We start from the raw sequence: 23,123 nt of genomic DNA on the forward strand, positions 1-23,123 counted from the left end.
AATGGTTTGAAATTTGCCATGAATTTCCAGCTGACTTCTGGTTTCTAATTTCCTAGCATTATGGTTTTCTTTTAAACCCTTCAGAGTCTCTCTTCGTGCTCACTGTCCACAGACTTTGACAGTGCCTTCAGTTCATCACCACCTTACTGGTTGTGTCTTTTGAGTATCTTGGTACCTTCCCTCATTTCTTCATTTTCATTCTTTGCATATTTAACGTTATTGTCATATATGATCAACTCCAAATCTTGAGTGGTTCTGTTTGTTTTGTCTTCCTTTCTTCTTCTTCTATGATGGCTGTGAGATACCAAGTGTTTTCCCTGGGGATTTTCATTTCTCTTTTACATTTATTTTTACCTTGCTCTGGGGCTATTAAACCCAGACTTCATCTCAGTTAATCCTGCATTTCTATGGATTATCTCGTCGTTATATCCAAACATAACTGCCAAATGTACAATCTTCATCTTGGCTTGGGTCAATCCTCCTGATGTTTTATGAGCTGTACTGAGATCTTTGAAGCTCTATTTCCTCTCTCCATTGATGGCTGCTGGCAGAGAGACAGGCTGCATGAGATTGATGGGGGGATGGGCAGGTGTCACTGCCAAATAGCTGTGGCATCATAAACAGTGCAGAGTGCCTTGCCAAAAACTACGCATTGACCTTGTTTGGCTTCCAGAGTGATGAGGTAAGGCTATTGAAATAAGTTTGAGATTATGAAAGATTATACTACCATCAAATACTTAAAAGTAATCTTTCTCAGCAGAGTGTACAAGAAATTTTTAAAAGTAAAAAAAGATTGTCACTCTGTACAAATTGTGAATTTTCTTTTTCACTTGAAGAATCTGACATTTGCAATGATTTACCAGAATCGGTGTTGATAGACCTAAGCTGAATACAACTTGAGCTGTGTAGTAGTTCTGCTTATCTCCATAGATAGGAATACTGAAAGCATACAAGATGCAATAATAAGAGGGATCATGTGCAAGGAGAGAAAATACACCTGGTATTAAATGTCTCTAATTTGCATTATATAGAGTATGCAGGTTTTGTTAGGTTAAGGAATAACCCAGGTGCTAATCAACAGTGCAAAAGTCCAAAGAAAGCCAGCTGGAGTTCTGATCAGGACGTACATACCCCAGCAATGGCTAATGCAAGTGCTTCTGTTTTTTATATCTCAGTTGACAACCAGTATGGGAATTAGTATAATGATGGTCAGAAATTAACTTATATTGGTGAAATTGGCAGCCTATAAGTTAGCGTGATTTTACTGCTTAGTGAAATTAAAAGTTTTCAAGAAATAAAAGTTTTGGTTAAAAATGTTTGAGATGCTCTTCACACTTGTATGGATGTAGAATAAGAAACCAACAAGGCCTATACTGTATTCCCTTAAAATAGGGCCCAATGCTTGACCTCTAAATAATACTGTGACCAGCCATTGGTTTAGAAGATTTCAGGTTGTCTGGAGTTGACTATCAGGATACTAGATTCTGCTTCTGGAAGGCTGTCATATCTGGCTTCAGTTAATTTTGCATCCAGGTGGAGGTCTGTCCAGTTAAAAGGACAGGGCTGGCATTTCGGTGCAAGTATAATACAGGCTGTTTTTGCCTGCTTGTTAATGAATATTTGTTTAATAATTGTCTGTAAGAGTAGGAAAATGTTGTGTAAGACTTGCTTTCACCTGGTAGGTCATTTTATTGAATGGTTAATTTCCAAACCAACTTCAGAAGACTTAAGAACGAAGTGTGCAGTATTGGCTATTTTTATTGCTTAAAATTTCTACTATTTTGAAGAATTAATAACTTGCTATTTTGTTTAAATTTGTTTTTACTTCTTTGATTATTGGTAAGGAAGATGTTTATTTTTAAGTGTTAGCCATGTGTATCTCCAGTTTTGTCAGTGCTTAGTTCATGCAAGAGCATGTTGATCTATCTTGCAAATATTTTACCCAGATATTTCTTACTGTTAAGGTTTATTTATTTATTTATTTTTTATTGACAGAATTTTGAAAATTTTAGATATTTAAATCTAGCAATCTGTTCCTTTGTTTTTAAGTTTAGGTGCTCCCCCCCCATGACTGGCAAATTTGTTTACTTAAATTTTATTATTTTTTATGATATAATTTATTAGTTATTAAATAATTTTACACTTTCATCATTCTGGAATTGTTTCAGAACTATTTATCAAACAAATCTTCCCCTTCTCCTTATTCATTTGGAATGCCTTATTTATTATGTATTTGATTCTTATATATTTGATAGTACCACGTTCTTCACATTATTAGAACTTTATAACATGTTTTAATATTTGGTAGGGTTAAACTTCCTTCACCCATTACTCTTCCTTTTTAAAATTTTCTGACCTCTTTTTGTCATTTATTCTTTCATATGAAATCTAAAAAGTTTTGTCTCGTTTCAAAAGCTCCTCTTGAAATTTTGATGTAATTATTGCAAATTTATAAATTAATTTTAAAAGAACTAATATTTTAGTAACTCTATTTCCTCCTCCATGAACATGGCATATTTCATCATATATCCAAGTTGTTTATATGAATAACCCAGAAAACACCTTCATGATTCTTGTACATGTGTTGAAAAAGGCTATTTCTACATATTTTATGTTAGTGAGGATTGTGAACATCCTTTGTCCTAGATTTTATTTTTTTATTTTTTATTTTTTTATTAGTTTCTGCTTTATAACAAAGTGAATCAGTCATACATATACATCTGTTCCCACATCCCTTCCCTCATGCATCTCCCTCCCTCCCACCCTCCCCATCCCACCCCTCCAGGCGGTCACAAAGCACTGAGCTGATCTCCCTGTGCTCTGCGGCTGCTTCCCACTATCTATCTACCTTACGTTTGGTAGTGTATATATGTCCATGCCTCTCTTTCGCTTTGTCACAGCTTACCCTTCCCCCTCCCCATATCCTCAAGTCCATTCTCAAGTAGGTCTGTGTCTTTATTCCCGTTTTACCCCTAGGTTCTTCATGACATTTTTTTTTTAATTCCATATATATGTGTTAGCATACGGTATTTGTCTTTCACTTTCTGACTTACTTCACTCTGTATGACAGACTCTAGGTCTATCCACCTCATTACAAATAGCTAAGTTTCGTTTCTTTTTATGGCTGAGTAATATTCCATTGTATGTATGTGCCACATCTTCTTTATCCATTCATCCGATGATGGACACTTAGGTTGTTTCCAGCTCTGGGCTATTGTGAATAGAGCTGCAATGAACATTTTGGTACATGTCTCTTTTTGAATTATGGTTTTCTCAGGGTATATGCCTAGTAGTGGGATTGCTGGGTCATATGGTAGTTCTATTTGTAGTTTTTTAAGGAACCTCCATACTGTTCTCCATAGTGGCTGTACCAATTCACATTCCCACCAGCAGTGCAAGAGTGTTCCCTTTTCTCCACACCCTCTCCAGCATTTATTGTTTCTAGATTTCTTGATGATGGCCATTCTGACTGTTGTGAGATGATATCTCATTGTAGTTTTGATTTGCATTTCTCTAATGATTAATGATGTTGAGCATTCTTTCATGTGTTTGTTGGCAGTCTGTATATCTTCTTTGGAGAAATGCCTATCTGAGTCTTCTGCCCATTTTTGGATTGGGTTGTTTGTTTTTTTGCTATTGAGCTGCATGAGCTGCTTATAAATTTTGGAGATTAATCCTTTGTCAGTTGCTTCATTTGCAAATATTTTCTCCCATTCTGAGGGTTGTCTTTTGGTCTTGTTTATGGTTTCCTTTGCTGTGCAAAAGCTTTGAAGTTTCATTAGGTCCCATTTGTTTATCTTTGTTTTTATTTCCATTTCTCTAGGAGGTGGGTCCAAAAGGATCTTGCTGTGATTTATGTCATAGAGTGTTCTGCCTATGTTTTCCTCTAAGAGTTTGATAGTTTCTGGCCTTACATTTAGGTCTTTAATCCATTTTGAGCTTATTTTTGTGTATGGTGTTAGGGGATGATCTAATCTCAAACTTTTACATGTCCCTGTCCAGTTTTCCCAGCACCACTTACTGAAGAGGCTGTCCTTTCTCCACTGTACATTCCTGCCTCCTTTATCAAAGATAAGTTGACCATATGTGCGTGGGTTTATCTCTGGGCTTTCTATCCTGTTCCATTGATCTATCTTTCTGTTTTTGTGCCAGTACCACACTGTCTTGATTACTGTAGCTTTGTAGTATAGTCTGAAGTCAGGGAGCCTGATTCCTCCAGCTCCGTTTTTCGTTCTCAAGATTGCTTTGGCTATTCGGGGTCTTTTGTTTTTCCAAACAAATTTTGAAATTTTTTGTTCTAGTTCTGTGAAAAATGCCAGTGGTAGTTTGATAGGAATTGCACTGAATCTGTAGATTGCTTTGGGTAGTAGAGTCATTTTGACAATATTGATTCTTCCAATCCAGGAGCATGGTATATCTCTCCATCCATTTGTATCATCTTTAATTTCTTTCATCAGTGTCTTATAATTTTCTACATACAGGTCTTTTGTCTCCTTAGGTAGGTTTATTCCTAGATATTTTATTCTTTGTGTTGCAATGGTAAATGGGAGTGTTTTCTTGATTTCATTTTCAGATTTTTCATCATTAGTGTACAGGAATGCCAGAGATTTCTGTGCATTAATTTTGTAGCCTGCTACTTTACCAAATTCATTGATGAGCTCTAGTAGTTTTCTGGTAGCATCTTTAGGATTCTCTATGTATAGTATCATGTCATCTGCAAACAGTGACAGCTTTACTTCTTCTTTTCCAATTTGGATTCCTTTTATTTCCTTTTCTTCTCTGATTGCTGTGGCTAAAACTTCCAAAACTAGGTTGAATAAGAGTGGTGAGAGTGGGCAGCCTTGTCTTGTTCCTGATCTTAGTGGAAATGGTTTCAGTTTTTCACCATTGAGGACGATGTTGGCTGTGGGTTTGTCATATATGGCCTTTATTATTTGAGGAAAGTTCCCTCTATGCCTACTTTCTGCAGGGTTTTTATCATAAATGGGTGTTGAATTTTGTTGAAAGCTTTCTCTGCATCTATTGAGATGATCATATGGTTTTTCTCCTTCAACTTGTTAATATGGTGTATCACATTGATTGATTTGCATATATTGAAGAATCCTTGCATTCCTGGAATAAACCCCACTTGATCATGGTGTATGATCATTTTAATGTGCTGTTGGATTCTGTTTGCTAGTATTTTGTTGAGGATTTTTGCATCTATGTTCATCAGTGATATTGGCCTGTAGTTTTCTTTCTTTGTGACATCCTTGCCTGGTTTTGGTATCAAGGTGGTGGTGGCCTCCTAGAATGAGTTTGGGAGTGTTCCTTCCTCTGAAATTGTTTGGAAGAGTTTGAGAAGGATGGGTGTTTCATCTTCTCTAAATGTTTGATAGAATTCACCTGTGAAGCCATCTGGTCCTGGGCTTTTGTTTGTTGGAAGATTTTTAATCACAGTTTCAATTTCAGTGCTTGTGATTGGTCTGTTCATATTTTCTATTTCTTCCTGATTCAGTCTTGGCAGGTTGTGCATTTCTAAGAATTTGTCCATTTCTTCCAGGTTGTCCATTTTATTGGCATAGAGTTTCTTGTAGTAATCTGTCATGATCTTTTGTATTTCTGCAGTGTCAGTTGTTACTTCTCCTTTTTCATTTCTAATTCTATTGATTTGAGTCTTCTCCCTTTTTTTCTTGATGAGTCTGGCTAATGGTTTGTCCATTTTGTTTATCTTCTCAAAGAACCAGCTTTTAGTTTTATTGATCTTTGCTATCATTTCCTTCATTTCTTTTTCATTTATTTCTGATCTGATCTTTATGATTTCTTTCCTTCTGCTAGCTTTGGGGGTTTTTTGTTCTTCTTTCTCTAATTGCTTTAGGTGCAGGGTCAGGTTGTTTACTCGAGATGTTTCCTGTTTCTTAAGATGGGATTGTATTGCTATAAACTTCCCCCTTAGAAATGCTTTTGCTGCGTCCCATAGGTTTTGGGTCGTCGTGTCTCCATTGTCATTTGTTTCTAGGTATTTTTTAATTTCCTCTTTGACTTCTTCAGTGATCACTTTGTTATTGAGTAGTGTATTGTTTAGCCTCCATGTGTTTGTATTTTTTACAGCTCTTTTCCTGTAATTGATGTCTAGTCTCATAGCATTGTGGTCGGAAAAGATACTTGATACAATTTCAATTTTCTTAAATTTACCAAGGCTTGATTTGTGACCCAAGATATGATCTATCCTGGAGAATGTTCCTTGAGCACTTGAGAAAAATGTGTATTCTGTTGTTTGGATGGAATGTCCTATAAATATCAATTAAGTCCATCTTGTTTAATGTATCATTTAAACCTTGTGTTTCCTTAGTTATTTTCATTTTGGATGATCTGTCCATTGGTGAAAGTGGGGTGTTAAAGTCCCCTACTATGAGTGTGTTACTGTCGATTTCCCCTTTTATGGCTGTTAGTATTTGCCTTATGTATTGAGGTGCTCCTATGTTGGGTGCATAAATATTTACAATTGTTATATCTTCTTCTTGGATCAATACCTTTATCATTATGTAGTGTCCTTCTTTGTCTCTTCTAATAGTCTTTATTTTAAAGTCTATTTTGTCTGATATGAGAATTGCTACTCCAGCTTTCTTTTGGTTTCCATTTGCATGGAATATCTTTTTCCATCCCCTTACTTTCAGTCTGTATGTGTCTCTAGGTCTGAAGTGGGTCTCTTGTAGACAGCATATATATGGGTCTTGTTTTTGTATCCATTCAGCCAATCTGTGTCTTTTGGTGGGAGCATTTAGTCCATTTACATTTAAGGTAATTATTGATATATATGTTTCTATTCCCATTTCCTTAATTGCTTTGGGTTCGTTATTGTAGGTATATTCCTTCTGTTGTGTTTCTTGCCTAGAGAAGTTCCTTTAGCATTTGTTGTAAAGCTGGTTTGGTGGTGCTGAACTCTCTCAGCTTTTGCTTGTCTGTAAACGTTTTTATTTCTCCATCAAATCTGAATGAGGTCCTTGCTGGGTAGAGTAATCTTGGTTGCAGGTTTTTCTCCTTCATCACTTTAAATATGTCCTGCCAGTCCCTTCTGGCTTGCAGAGTTTCTGCTGAAAGATCAGCTGTTAACCTGATGGGGATTCCCTTGTGTGTTATTTGTTGTTTTTCCCTTGCTGCTTTTAATATGATTTCTTTTTGTTTAATTTTTGGCAGTTTGATTAATATGTGTCTTGGTGTATTTCTCCTTGGATTTATTCTTTATGGGACTCTCTGTGCCTCCTGGACTTGATTAACTATTTCCTTTCCCATATTAGGGAAGTTTTCAACTATAATCTCTTCAAATATTTTCTCAGTCCCTTTCTTTTTCTCTTCTTCTTCCGGAACCCCTATAATTCGAATGTTGGTGCGTTTAATGTTGTCCCAGAGGTCTCTGAGACTGTCCTCTGTTCTTTTCATTCTTTTTTCTTTATTTTGCTCTGCATCAGTTATTTCCACTATTTTATCTTCCACCTCACTTATCCGTTCTTCTGCCTCAGTTATTCTGCTATTGATCCCATCTAGAGTATTTTTCATTTCATTTATTGTGTTTTTAATCGATGCTTGATTCATCTTTAGTTCTTCTAGGTCCTTGTTAACTGTTTCTTGCATTTTGTCCATTCTATTTCTAAGATTTTGGATCTTGGAAATAGAATCTTGGATCATCTTTACTATCATTATTCTGAATTCTTTTTCAGGTAGACTGCCTATTACCTCTTCATTTGTTAGGTCTGGTAGGTTTTTATCTTGCTCCTTCACCTGCTGTGTGTTTTTCTGTCTTCTCATTTTGCTTCTGTTACTGTGTTTGGGGTCTCCTTTTTGCAGGCTGCAGATTCGTAGTTGGCGTTGTTTTTGGTGTCTGTCCCCAGTGGCTAAGGTTGTTTCAGTAGGTTGTGTAGGCTTCCTGGTGGGGGGGACTAGTGCCTGTGTTCTGGTGGTTGAGGCTCGATCTTGTCTTTCTGGTGGACAGGTCCACATCTGGTGGTGTGTTTTGGGGTGCCTGTGGCCTTATTATGTTTTTAGGCAGCCTCTCTGTTAATGGGTGGGGTTGTGTTCCTGCCTTGCTAGTTGCTTGGCATAGGGTGACCAGCACTGTAGTTTGCTGGTCGTTGACTGAAGCTGGGTGCTGGTGTTGAGATGGAGATCTCTGGGAGATTTTCGCTGCTTGATATTATGTGGAGCTGGGAGGTGTCTTGTGGACCCGTGTCCTGAAGTTGGCTCTCCCACTTCAGAGGCACAGCACTGGCTCCTGGCTGCAGCACTAAGAGCCTTTCATCTACCCGGCTCAGAATAAAAGGGAGAAAAAGTAGAAAGAAAGAATTAGTAGAAGAAAGAAAGAGAGAGAGAAAGAAAGAAAGAAGGAAAGAAAGGAAGGAAGAAAGAAAGGGAGGGAGGGAGGAAGGATGGAAAGAAAGAAAGGAGGGAGGGAGGGAGGAATGAAAGAAAAAGGAAGAGTGAATGGAAGAAGGGAGGGAGGGAGGAAGGAAAGAATGAAAAGAAAGAAAGACAGGGAGGGAGGGAGGAAGGAAAGAAAAAGAAAGTGAAAAGAAGAAGGGCGGGAGGAAGGAAAGAAAGAGAGAAAGAAGGAAAGGAGGGGTGGAGGGAGGGAGGGAGGAAGGGAAGGTAGGAAAAAAAGAGCAGATAAAATAGAATAAAGTATGAAATATAGTAACGTTATTAAAATTAAAAAGTAATTATTGAAAAAAAAACGGACAGATAGAACCCTGGGACATATGGTGGAAGCAAAGCTATACAGAGAAAATCTTACACAGAAGACTACACATACACATTCACAAAAAGAGAGCAGGGGGAAAAATCAAAAATCTTGCTCTCCAAGTCCACCTCCTCAACTTGGGATAATTCGTTGTAAAAAGAGGAAAAGGGCGAGAAGTCTGAAATCTTGCTCTCTAAGTCCACCTCCTTAATTTGGGATAATTCGTTGTAAAAAGAGGAAAAGGTGGGGAAAGTCTTAAATCTTGTCCTCAAAGTCCACTTCCTCAATTTGGGATGATTCGCTGTCCATTCATGCACTCCACAGACGCAGGGCACATCAAGTGGACCGTGGAGCTTTAATCCGCTGCCTCCGAGGCTGCACAGAGAGATTTCCCTGTCTCTGCTCTCACAGCTCCCGGGTCTCAGCCTTGGACCCGGCCCCGCCTCTGCGCGTTGGTCTCCGGAGGGCGTCAGTTCTTCGCTCAGACAGGACGGGTTTAAAGGAGCCGCTGATTCGGGGGCTCTGGCTCACTCAGGCAGAGGGGAGGGAGGGGCGCGCAGTGTGGGGCGGGCCTGCGGCGGCAGAGGCCGGCGTGACGTTGCACCAGACCAAGGCGCTCCGTGCGCTTTCCTGGGAAAGCCTTCCCCGGGTCCCGGGACCCCGGCAGTGGCGGGGTGCACAGGCCCTCCGGAAGGCGGGGCGGACAGTGACCCGCGCTCGCACACAGGCCCCGCGGCGGCGGCAGCAGCAGCCCCAGTGTCCCACGCCCGTCTCCGGGGTCCGCGCCTTTAGCCGCGGCTCACGCCCGTCTCCGGCGCTTCCCCAAGCAGCCCTCTTAATGCCCTCTCCTCGCGCACCAGGAAACAAAAGGGAAGAAAAAGTCTCTTGCCTCTTCGGCAGCTCCAGACCCTTTCCCCGGACTCCCTCCGGGCTAGCCGTGGTGCACTAACCCCTTCAGGCTCTCTTCCTGCCGCCAGCCCCAGTCCTCTCCCTGAGCTCTGACTGAAAGCTGATACCTGAGCCTCAGCTCCCAGCCCCGCCCGCCCCGGTGGCCGAGCAGACAAGCCTCTCGGGCTGGTGTGTGCCTGAGGGCACCGATCCTCTGTGCAGGAATCTCTCCACTTTGCCCTCCACACCCCTGTTGCTGTGCTCTCCTCTGCTACTCCGAAGCTTTCCCCCTCTGCCACCTGCAGTCTCCGCCCACGAAGGGGCTTGTAGTGTGTGGAAACCTTTCCTCCTTCACGGCTCCCTCCCACTGGTGCAGGTCCCGTCCCTATCCTATTGTCTCTGTTTATTCTTTTTTCTTTTGCCCTACCCAGGTATGTGGGGAGTTTCTTGCCTTTTGGGGGGTCTGAGGTCTTCTGTCAGCGTTCAGTAGGTGTTCTGTAGGAGTTGTTCCACGTGTAGATGAATTTCTGATGTATCTGTGGGGAGGAGGGTGATCTCTGCGTCTTACTCTTCCGCCATCTTCCTCCAGGCTGTTCTAGATTTTAATGTATGGAGGTATCTAATGTAGTTTCTATTAAGAAAATGGTGATTGATTTTAGATAGACTGCTGTTTTTGCATATAAATACAACACTTTTCAATCCTAGTTTTTTAAAACATTTCAGGATGGGCCTAACTTTTATCAAAATGATTTTTAATGGCTGTGTTGTGATAATCAAACATTTCTTATGTTTTTTCTGGGTCTTTTGATATGATATTTCACATGAAATTATTTCTAATTATTAAACTCCATTTATCCAAAGAGATGTTTTCAAAGTTAAAACTCAGTGAACCCCAGAATACATACCAATTTATTACATCTCTTGCATAGAGATTATATTATTATTTATTTTAAAAATTTTACCTAAATGTTTCTTTTCGTTTTTATTAAACAGCTCCTCAATCATACTGTAAATCTGGAAAGCAAACAATTTAAAAAAAAAATTAAGGCTGAGCTTTCCCCACCTTTTATTTATTTATTTATTGCCTCAGGCTCTGGAACAGATATTTTGTTTGGAAAGGCTTTTCTCTTTTCAATTATATTTGGAAATTTTACTGTTTCACAAAATGGCTTGCTAATGTTTTTCTTTCACATAGCTTATTCCTTCTCATACTGGTTTCAGGAAATTAGCTGTGGCCAAGCCTGTTTTGTTATTTTTGTTAGCATGTGACTCACATCCTTCTGTCTTCCTTCCTTCATTTTGTTCTAAACAAGCCTAAAGGTAAAGATCAAGAGATTGAGGCTATGCAGCAATGACAACAATTAATAAAATAAATGTATAAATATTTACATTAAAGAATCATTTTATTTATTTATTTATTTTAAAAGTAGATTCCTTCTCCCCATTTTTAAATTCCTGCAGGTGGGATAGATCTAACAAGAGGCAGGTTCTCTTTTTTTTTTTTTTTTTTTTGATGTTGGGGGTAGGAGTTTATTAATTAATTAATTAATTTTTGCTGTGTTGGGTCTTCATTTCTGTGCGAGGGCTTTCTCCAGTTGTGGCAAGCAGGGGCCACTCTTCATCGCGGTGCGTGGGCCTCTCACTATCGCGGCCTCTTTTGTTGCGGAGCACAGGCTCCAGACGCGCAGGCTCAGTAGTTGTGGCTCACGGGCCCACTTGCTCCGTGGCATGTGGGATCCTTCCAGACCAGGGGTCGAACCCGTGTTCCCTGCATTGTCAGGCAGATTCTCAACCACTGTGCCACCAGGGAAGCCCGAGAATCATTATTTAATCAATAATTTTGTATTTTGTACAAATGCACTGTAAGAACCCAAGTATTTTATGAGCAATCAGGACTTAAAGATTATTATCTTTAAAAAATTGAAATTTGTGGGTTCAGGTGGCTAATAGCACCTTTCTAGGGGAAGCCCACATTAATCATATTTTTTCTTGGGGCTCAGCTTTTGTGACTGTTGGATAGCATTCTATACAAATTCCATAGAAGTGTAGGGGGATAAAGAGAGTCGATACATGTTTTAGAAATCTCTTTGCTAGACAGTATACCTGGGATAACTTGAAGACTCACAGATATACCTCTGTAGAGAACAAAATACACCTCTTTGATGCAGACATTTGTACCATGTAGATGTGGACCAAGTATCTAGAAGACATTCCATAGTTAAGCTATATATACCAGTAAAAGGCATGGAACATGATATTGATTAAATCCATTTTAACTCTGGGGCTATGAAATAGAAGAATATGAACAGTTACATAAAAATAGGAAGTCAATCATATTATAAGGAAAATAAATTCAACATTGTTATTTGTTTATTTATTTTTTACCAGATTATAGTTTGAAAATAACAGTATCAAACTCAGGGATGCTGTGTCATCCACTGGAAAGAGAAAGGGAAGAAGACACATGTAGTTGTGAATCCCCTCTGCCACTTATCTGTGTAGTTGGACAAGTTAACCTCATTCAGCCTCAGTTTTCTTATTGATAAAATAGAGATAATAATAAGCATCTCATAGAATTGTTTTATTTCATGAGTGTGTGTGTGTGTGTGTGTGTGTGTTTTCCTAGTCCTTTGTTGTTCAAAGACATTCCAGACCAGTAGTATGGGGATGACCTGGATCCCTGTTATAAATACAGAATCTTAGTCCCACCTAGATTTACTGAATTAGGATCTGCATTTTAACAAGACCTCCCAGGAGATTCCTTTGTACATTAAGTATAAGAAGCACTGCCCAGGCTAGCACAGAGCCTACCACAGGCTCAGTTAAAGTAGTTTTTTTCCTTTCAAATTAAATGAGTTTCAACACATGAACTTGCCTCCCTACCACATAAAAAACAAACAAACAAAAACACCCCCCTAACAAAAACTCCAACAACAACTATAGTCACAAAATATGAGATTGATATGTTCTCTCATTTGACCTTATTTTTGCTGGTCCTTCTATACAGAATATATGTTTGGGATTCCCTACTCTTTTTCATTATTTATGCTTACTTCTTGAAACGGGGTGCTAAAATTGAGTTTTGAATAAGACATCAATACAAAAAAGATGTGCATTTTCAAAGACCTTATAAATGCAAAATTCATCACTTCCACAAGTCTTGGAGGATATAGTGAGTCAGAGAGTGGATTAGAAGAGTGGATTTGGGACAGAAGGTATCCTGGGAGAAATCTGTGCTGTGAGCCATACCCCTTCAGAGTCAGAGTGCCTGCTCTTCATCAAACCTGATGATGGAGAGACTTCCAAGGGTATGTAGGAAGCTTAATATGTGACTGCTACATTGAGCCTTTCTGTGGTCTGGCTTCCACCAGGTATATTCAGAGAACAAAACACTACTAGCTGCTGTGTTGTGATGGAGCCATTAGAAGAAGCAATGTTGTGATTTGCCTGTACATCTGTAGATTGCTGGGGCAAGGGATGTTTAAGTGTTTGCTGTGGGCCCAGTGTTGTGCTGAAAAACTGATTCTCAAAAAAAAAAAAAAAAACCCAAATAAAAGCAGTGCTCCCTGGACACACAATTTGTAGTATTTTTCTATTTCTGTGGTATAAATATTGCTATTATGACCAATTTTCAAGCCACCAACATGGCATCACTGAACATGGAGTTGGAAAGAAATGGGCACAATCTGCTGTAGTGAGCCTCTAAGAGCTAGCTGTAGCATATCACTGCAGAGAGAGAGAGAACAGAAACCAAGTGACAAGGGGTTGTATTGAGTAGGGGTCCTAGTGTCAGTAAGATGGAGAATTCACAACCATTTGGAATAAAGGTATATCATCTCTGAGCAAAGAAACTGTCCTTGGAGTAGCTAATCAGAGACTCTTTGAAGACTCCATCAAAATGCTCTTTGAGGGAGTCAGCTTTAAAAATCTGAAGGTCCAGAGGGTGTGAAGGCTGATAACCAGAAGAAGGCCCAGTATAATCTCACCTGTTCTCCTTTTCTTACCACTAGCCCCTGGAAAAAGCAAAAACAGGCCAGCAAACGGGGGAAAGCAGGCCCAAGCTGGTGGAGGAAGGAAGACTTAATGTTAAATCCAGTTCAAAATGTTGATTACTATCCTGGACTAGACATTCTAATTCCTAAACTGAGTTTCTGTTTGTCTTAAAGTGTCCATAGGAATGTTTATTATCTAAGAGTGAGGCTGTGAGTTTTCATCTGGTGCTAGAGGAAACCACCCCTACTGAATAAAGTTTAGAGGATAATTGTAGGGGGAAAAAATTCACATTTCAATTAAGTCATGAATTATGATAGTTCAATATAGCAGTTACACATATACCTTTAAGTTCCAGCTTCTAGCTGAAGATTTAACCTATAGGTCAAGCTTCAGCCCGTACTGAATACTCCCTGACGTTGCCTTAACAATTAAAATGTATTTTGCAGCATGTTGTTTAGTAAATCTTTAATATTTAACATACTCTTGTGAACCTTTTTTTTTCCCCCAGATTCTGGTATGAATTTTATCCTCCTAAGATTAGAGATTATTTATTCTACTTTGTAACTTTTCTTCCTCCACTAAAACTTTCTGACCCTTATTTCCTGGTAAAGGATGTGGTTGGCAACTGTTGGATGAAAGAATGGAATTGAATTTTATTTTCAGTAATTTTTTTTTGTGTGTGAAAGAAGAAATGATTAAAAATGCACATAAAAAGAGAAATATAAATTTATTTTCACTTAACTAATCCTTTATGGCACATTTGGCCTTTAACATGGGGCATATTACAGGGAAAAATAGATTACTTTAAACTTTCTTTTTATGTTGTATTCTTGAAAATGGCATGTTTTCATGCAATGGACATGCTACTGAAAATAAAATTTAGAAATTAATACTTTTTAGGTTTATAAATTATAACATTTCATTCAAATGGTATCTAGTTTTATCATATCCTCCAAATGAGCAGGGAAGTTTCAGGTCCGCTGTGACAAAAAGTAAGGCCTATGGTAAAAGGACACTTTATGTAAATACAATGTCCTAAACATATTTAACAATATTTGGTATTAGAGATTTAATATAGTTTTACTAAGTTTGTATTTATTTTAAATTATATTATGTTATAAAATGTTAGAATTCCCTAAAGGTATGAGAGGTCAAGTTGCTTTCACCATAGTACCAAGAGCAGTGCTCTCTGCCTAGCCTTCCACACAAGGTAGGCACTCACAATATGAAATAATATTTTCTTACCTCTCTTACCTCTTCCATATAGATAATAAAATAAAAATGTATATATATATAAAATTTATATATTATATAGCATACACAATGTATATATAATGGATAACATAATTTATAAAATTATATAATTTATAATTAATATATAATTTAATATAATTTATAATATGTATAATTGATATACTATATACACATAATATATAAATTATCTCCCAACATAACAGCTGTCCCCAGAATTCTTAGAACTGGATATGCTACTTGAAGGGCTCTTTGAGTAGGAGGCTCGACCCCAAGAACTTTGGTATTGGCTGGCACCAAGGTTCAGGTAAAAAGGGAGACAATGACTTTACCTAAGAGAGACCAGGAAAAAATTTGCTACTTTTTCAGAGGAGGAAAGAGGAGATAAGAGAACATATGGAATGAAGGATGGAGAGAAGAACCAACAAGATGAAGAGAACTGAGATTACATAAAATGAAAGGTCAGTGGCAGTCCCTGGTGGTGATATAATCAAAGGGAATTTTAAGATAGATGATACTTATTATTTACTTTCAAGTTGATTTTGTGGCTGGAACATAAGTCCTTTTGTGCACTCTATTCCAGAAATCATTTATGCCTTCAGATTCTTACTGCGTTGGAATATTTGTTTTGTAGAAATCAAAGAAGGTATATTTCAATTGGGATATACTGAGTTGGGATATACTGGTTGGGATAGAGGAGATAAATAGCAAGTGTGAAAGCAGAATTCTAGATCAAGAAGCCACAAAAATGAAGGTCTTTATCCTGTCTCCTTATACCTTATTGAATTTGTTCAGAATATAGGGAGGATTTTTTATTTCCAAAATACTTGGACTTACTTGGAGTGAAGTGGTAAGTCAAATTAATGGGTATTGTGCAGCTGACATTTGGGTTACAGAAAAATCTCCTACTATTGCCTACATTTAAATTTTGGCTTGTTTTTTGACAGTTATTCTTTTTGAAAAAGACATCTAACAGACTTATTGTAAATCCCATGCATACATCACAGCAGCCTTTTTCTTAAACATTCTTGAGGTCAAAGCATTAGGAATTAGGAAACAGTTTTCTTGCAAAAAGCTTATCCCAGATAACATCTTGAGTTCTCAATTTGAATGGAAAAAATCTTAAGAAGCCAATTAATGGCAATGAATAACTAACTATAAATCAGCTGCCCATGTTAGCAATATGGCACAGCGCCTGACATCTGGCTCTGTATTCTACAACATCAATATCGTCACACACAAAATTAGTGATCAATGAACCAGAAAAATCTGGTGTTATTGTGTAAGCCCCATAAAATTAAATTGTTCTAATATATTAAAATAAATTATGCACTATGAAGGAAAATGACAAGTTTTCTCTTGTAAGCTACCATTTTAAGGCTAAAACTGAACTTCCTGGATTAAGTCCACTTGTTTTCTATCTTTCTCAAAACTTTTTTTTCTTTTACTTGTATCTGTATTTTCTCTTTGACATAGTCAATGTCATCCAGTAGAAGTTGGAAGAAATAGGTTTACTGGAAACAAGGTATGAATAATTGGTCTCTCAAGGTATATATTGACTACACTTGTAGAAGAATAGCAATTTGAGTACTTATATAGTAAACAACTCAACTTACAAAATTATAAAAAAAAGAGTTAAACTCCACTCTACATGGAAAAAGATAAAAATAGTCTGCAAAAGAGAAACAGAGCAATAAGTTAGTTACCTTGATATTTGGGGTGGAATTGCCCTTGAACTATTTTAATTTGGTTCTCAGGAAATCAGACAAATCAGGGAAACCACATATGTTGTATAAGGAAGTTTCATGTAGGCCAAAGTTAACTAGTTCTATAAAATTCATTTACTCCTTATTCTGTTTTGTTGTGTTTTTATCTTATTAAATTAAAATCAAAATTCTTCTTTTGAAGAATAATTAAATTTTAATCTTTAATCTTTTGAATTTTTTAAATAAAGAGATCAATTTCCTATATTATTTAAAAATTTTTCAATTTTTCAATTTATTTTTTATTGAAATATAGTTGAATTACAATGTTGTGTTAATCACTACTGTACAGCAGAGTGACTCAGTTATACATATATATGCATTCTTTTTCATATTCTTTTCCATTATGGTTTATCCCAGGATATTGAATATAGTTCCCTATGCTATACAGTAGGACATGTTGTTTATCCATTCTATCAATATATATGCCAGTTTGCATCTGCTAATCCAAAACACCCAATTCAACCCTCTTGTACCCCCCACCCCCTTGGAAACCACCAGTCTATTCTCTGTGTCCCTGATTCTGTTTCATAAATAGGTTCATTCGTGTCATATTTTAGATTCCATATATAAGTGATGTCGTATGGTATTTTATTTGTCTTTCCCCTTCCGACTTACTTCACTTAGTATGATAATCTCTAGTTGCATCCATGATGCTGCAAATGGCATTATTTCTTCTTTTTTATGGCTGAGTAGTATCCTATTGTGTATATGTGCCACATCTTCTTTATACATTCATCTATTGGTGGACATTTAGGTTGTTCCTGTGTCTTGGCTATTGTGAATAGTGCTGCTGTGAACATAGCGGTGCTTGTATCTTTTTGGATTATTGTTTTGTCTGGATATATGCCAGGAGTGTGATTGCTGGATCATATGGTAATTCTATTTTTAGGTTTTTTTTTTTTTTTTTTTTGCAGTAAGTGGGCCTCTCACTGCTGTGGCCTCTCCTGTTGCAGAGCACAGGCTCTGGACGCACAGGCCCAGCGGCCATGGCTCACTGGCCCAGCTGCTCCGCGGCATGTGGGACCCTTCCGGACCGGGGCACGAACCCACGTCCCCTGCATCGGCAGGCGGGCTCTCAACCACTGCGCCACCAGGGAAGCCCCCTATTTTTAGTTTTCTGAGAAACCTCCATACTGTTTTCCACAGTGACTTCACTAACTTACATTCCCACCAACAGTGAAGGAGGATTCCCTTTATGCCACACCCTCTCCAGCATTTGTTATTTGTAGGCTTTTTAATGATGGCCATTCTGACTGGCATGAGGTGATACCTCACTGTAGTTTTGATTCGCATTTCTCTAATAATTAGCAACGTTGATCATCTTTTCATGTGCCTATTGGCCATCTGTATTTCTTCTTTGGAAAAATGTCTCTTTAGGTCTTCTGCCCATTTTTAAGTTGGGTTTTTTGTCTTTTTGTTGTCCAGTTGTATGAGCTGTTCATATATTTTGGAAATTAAGCCTCTGTCAGTTGCATTGTTTGCAAATTTTCTCCTATTCTCTAGGTTGTCTTTTCATTTTGTTTATGGTTTCCTTTGCTATGCAAAAGCTTTTAAGTTTGCTTAGGTCCCATTTGTTTATTTTCGTTTTTATTTCTATCACCTTGGGAGACTGATCTAAGAATACATTGGTACAATTTATGTCAGAGAATGTTTTGCCTATGTTCTCTTCTAGGAGTTTTAAGGTGCCATGTCTTATGTTTAAGTCTTTAAGCCGTTTTGAGTTTATTTTTGTATATGGTGAGAGGGTATGTTCTAACTTATTGATTTATGTGTGACTGTCCAATTTTCCCAACACCACTTGCTGAAAAGACTGTCTTTTTCCCATTGTATATTCTTGCCTCCTTTGTCGACGATTAATTGACCATAGGTGTGTGGGTTTATTTCTGGGCTCTCTGTTCTGTTCCATTGATCTGTATGTCTGTCTTTGTGCCAATACCATGCTATTTTTATTACTGTAGCTTTGTAATATTGTCTGAAGTCTGGAATGGTTATGCCTCCTGCTTTGTTCTTTTTCTTCAGTATTGCTTTGGCAATTCTGGGTCCTTTATGGTTTCTTATGAATTTTAGGATTATTTGTTCTAGTTCTGTGAAAAAGGTCATGGGTAATTTGATAGGGATCACATTAAATCTGTAGATTGCTTTGGGTAGTTTGGCATTTTAATAATATTAATTCTTCCAATCCAAGAACATGGGTCCTATATTACTTTTAGATGTTATACTTTAAAAAAACGTTTCAGTACTCTTTCCTCAGTAATTGATATAATAAATGAAATGTAAATCAGTAAAAATGTAGAAAAATGGATTGGAATTAACAGCCAACTAGACCTAATTAACATTTATATAACATTTATTATCAAGTAACCTTACAACATTTACCAGTATATACTGTATGCTGAATTATAAAATATGTCCTAACATATATAAAATACTTGGAAAATATGTAATAAAGTTGAAATCATACAGAGTTTGTTCTCTGATCACAACAATTTAGGAACAAATAGCCAAAAGGTGTTCAAATGTCTTCAGATATCTGGAAATTAAACAGCATTTTCCATTAAAAACATAAGAGCAATGAAAAAATCACTAATAGAATTAGAAACTACTTGGAAGTAAATGAAACCTAAAACACAGCACATTAAAGTGTGGAGGATGCAGCTAAAGCAATACATAGAGGAAAATTTACAGTGTATAGGCCTATTAGAATAGAAGGAATTGTAAATTAAATTATCTAATCCCTCATGTTAATTAGAGAAGAGCTACTTAAACCCAAAATAAATAAAAGGAGGAAATCAATTAAATTGAAATCAGGAAAACTTGAGAGAAAATAATGAAACAAAGCATATTCTTTGAAGAGATCAATAAAATTAAAAATCTCTATGGAACTGACAAAGGAAAAATGAGAGGAGACAAATTAATATCAGAAAATTTTAGAAAGGGGAATCACTACAGAGCTTATGGACAGAAAAGATGATGAGAGGAAGCCAGCTCTCCCCTTATACCGTAATCACACAAAGACATACAAGAAAAGAAAACTATTCAGGTTGATATTCCTTATGAACATAGACACACTCTTAAAGAATCCAGCAATATATAGATGGAATAATACCTCAAGTCCAAGTAGGGTTTATCTCAGAAATGCACATTTAGTTTCACACTTGAAAAATCAATCAATGAAGTTGACATAATTATCAGAATAAAGGTGAAAAAACCTCATAAGCTTATCTAAATAGGTGCAGAAAAGCATTTGATAAAGTTTAACGCCTAGTTATTATAAAAACACCTGGAAAACTAAGGGTTAAAAGGAACTTCATCTACCTGAAAAAGGCATCCATGAAAAAATATATAACATCACTTTTAAAGGTGAAAGGCTAAATGCTTCTACCTCGAAGATCACAAACAAGGCAAAGATGCCAACTCTGAACACTTCTTTTTAACAGTTTATTGAAGGTGTTACCCAGTGTAATAAGGCAAAACAAAAACCCTCAGACTGAAAAGGAAGAAGTGAAACTTTTTACTTGTAAATAATATGACCAACTATGTAGAAAATTCAATGGAATATACAAAAATGCTACTAAAATTAATAAATGAGTTTAGTTATCTATAAGCTGCAGTGGCAGCTTAGGAGAACTGTAGTTGCAAAACAGAAATAACAGAATCCAGTTTATTTGGAGGCTGGTTATCCAAACACTAGTTATCACTCATTTGAGCACCTATTTTTGTTAATGCCATATCCCTCACTTTAGTCCTTGTGTAGATTGTTAGAAGATAAAAATGTTTGGTAGATGAGGTGCTGACTACATTCTAGGTTTGTTTGTTTAATTTAATCCATGTAATACTTCCAATCCCAGAATTGTTTGTTAATTCTTATTTATATTTTGAGGGAGAATGCAAAGGAGACATTATTCATTGTAGGTAGAATTATTTTCTGATAGTGAAAGATATCATTTTCCTGTTATTGTAAGTGTAGAACAAGCATCACTTTTGGTATAAGAATCAACTCATTGGCATTATTTTTCACTAAGCAGCATTTGTACTTACTATTTCGGTCAATGTCAGACCTTGAAGTTAATAGTACACTAAAAACACAACATGGGGGACACAGCATTGTTTATCATAACCAACAGAATAAATGTCTTAATTGCTTAGCTACACTGATATTTGTTTACTTCCATCATAACTCAAATACAACATTTTCGAAGAGACTAAACTCCAAACATCTGTGGACATTCCCTACAACCATTTCTGAAAATAATCACTGTGCATCTATAGTTTACAACTACTGGCATAGAGTCTGATTCTCCCAGTATTTATATATTATAAATCTGCCAAGCTGCCTTAAAGCACATGAATCGTCAGCATTTGAAGGGATAAAGAAATAGAGAAGAGAGTTAATGGTTAGAAATTGGTAGAGAGTTAAAACCTTTCTTGTTGGAATGAGATGAAGGATTTTAGAATCTGTCACCAAAAAAAGAGTCAGTTTGGTGCTTTGTCATTGACTTGCTCCTGTTTTATGGTGGAATATCCATGTACCCATGAACATGTGAATCAAGTTTAAAGGCAAAGAATTGAGTGTATGGTAGTAGTTTATAAATATTAAAAAGGTGTAAATGTCATGAAAAGGCAGGTTTTACCATTGAACATGAGAAAAAGAGTGGAACTTGAAGCAGAGCCATAAATTTAAGGCAAATGAAAATGTAGTTCAAGTATCTAGAAGAAAAATTGTTTCATGAATAATCATTTCTATTAATTATTTTGATTTAAAATGCAACAACATATTAGAGAACATGGTGTTTTCCTTGTGTACATCTCAAGTCTCCTTTCACTCTTTAAATTTTAAAGAGCGCTGACCCATTTAGAGGTATAACAGCTAAGTGAAGCAGACACTTGAGCCCCACAAAGCTAAACTGTAGCAGATTAATTGGGCATCAAACCATAAAATATTCCACGTGAATAGAAAAAGATTTTTGGAGATACAGTTCTGGTGCTCTCGTCAATAGAGACTGGACTGTTTACAGGAAGAGAGAGTGGCATTTTAAAATGCTTCATGACTAGAAAAAGGTTGTTTTGTTATGTAAAACATAAATAAATAAATAAGGCATTATTTTTACCCATCCTCAGAAATACCTGTCAGCATGTGCCTTTATTAGAAAGCTTTTTTGCATCTTCACTTTTCTTGAGTTGTTAATAATTTGTTTTTTGCTTTTTTTTTTTTAATATCCTTGTACTTCCCTATGGTAAACTATTACTCCCCTGAGATTGCTTTTCACTCTATTTTAGAAAATCATGGAGAAAGCAAATGAGCCACCAGGAAAAAATATACTACAGGACCTTACATGTGTCTTCCTCTAGGCTATTTTCTCTTTACCATAATTATGTCACACTCGAAATCATACCAACAGCCAATGCCAGTTACAAGCATTGTAATAAACGTAAATATAAATATTCTATCCTGAGCAGTCAGATGAACAAGGAAGCCTGCACCATTCAGTGTCAGTTGAGGCATCTCTGGATTCTGTAACTGTATTCAGCTACTTTTATTTTCCCATGAAACTGAAGTTAAAATGAATTTGACATGCAAAAAAATTCTGTAGATTGCTTCAGAAGGATGTATATATCCTTAAGTTACTAAATATGAAGGGTTAGCCTTCTAGTTTTTCAACATTATCTTGTATAATTTCTCTCCTATGAAATCACATGGTTTGAAGTGCTGGAGATGTCATTAAATGGTAAGCTTGCTGGTACACAGGGTCTAGAGTTCTTAGCATTTCAAACAGTTTAATGTTTTGGTGACAAATAACTATGCAGCTACCTGACAGTTTTGAATGGCAATACTATCTTACCATTAAAAACATACAGATCAATGTTGTAACTGGAGGGTGTAGACTCAGTTTTTTCTGAAATTGGGGTGCAGAAAATACTGGTGGCAAGTCAAATCTAGTCTGCTGTCTTAGTAATTAAATTTTATTGAAACACAGCTATGCCTATTCGTTTAGGTATTGTCTGTGATTGCTTTCATGTTATGATGGTGGAGTTGATGGTTGCAACAGAGATGGTATTGCCTAAATTATCAATTCTGTGACCTTTTACAGAAAAAATGATCATTTCTGTGGCCTTTTACAGAAAAAATTGTTAACTTGCTTTAAAACAACTTTAGCATATTAATCCTTTAAGTTATAAGCTAGAGAAAAAAGTGGACTACAGTCTTTAAAATTTGATATTTGAATTCCATTTCTGCTTGGCTCATTCTTGCATTGGTTTTTAAAATGCAAATTTTACAGATGCATTAATAGTCCGATCTTGTGTTAAGCTCTCATAACTTGCTCCATATTCAAATTCTGTTCCTGTAATCAAGGCTAAGAGTAGTTAAATGAAAGCCGAAAGCAGTGTTACAAGGCTCTTGGCAGAGTTCTCGCCGTGCAAGAGTAAAGTAGCAAGATGATTGCACTTGAAATCTGCTTGATCCTAGTAAATCATTGATGAGAGAGCAGGAACCTCTCTCAAGAAGTCAGAAC

The 23,123-nt window shown here is 36.9% G+C and overlaps 1 long non-coding RNA gene across 1 annotated transcript in view; it reads left to right on the forward strand.

Annotated features, from left to right (window-relative positions):
- The window catches only part of LOC308622925, a 244,157-nt gene that overhangs the window by 34,076 nt on the left and 186,958 nt on the right, over positions 1-23,123 (forward strand). The window contains exon 2 of the long non-coding RNA XR_014016705.1: positions 15,215-15,306. This is a non-coding gene — a long non-coding RNA (uncharacterized lncRNA). The remainder of the gene's footprint in view (positions 1-15,214; positions 15,307-23,123) is intronic.

Source organism: Mesoplodon bidens (genome assembly GCF_964165515.1).
Source record: "Mesoplodon bidens genome assembly, chromosome: 9".
Taxonomy (NCBI): Eukaryota; Metazoa; Chordata; class Mammalia; order Artiodactyla; family Ziphiidae; genus Mesoplodon; species Mesoplodon bidens.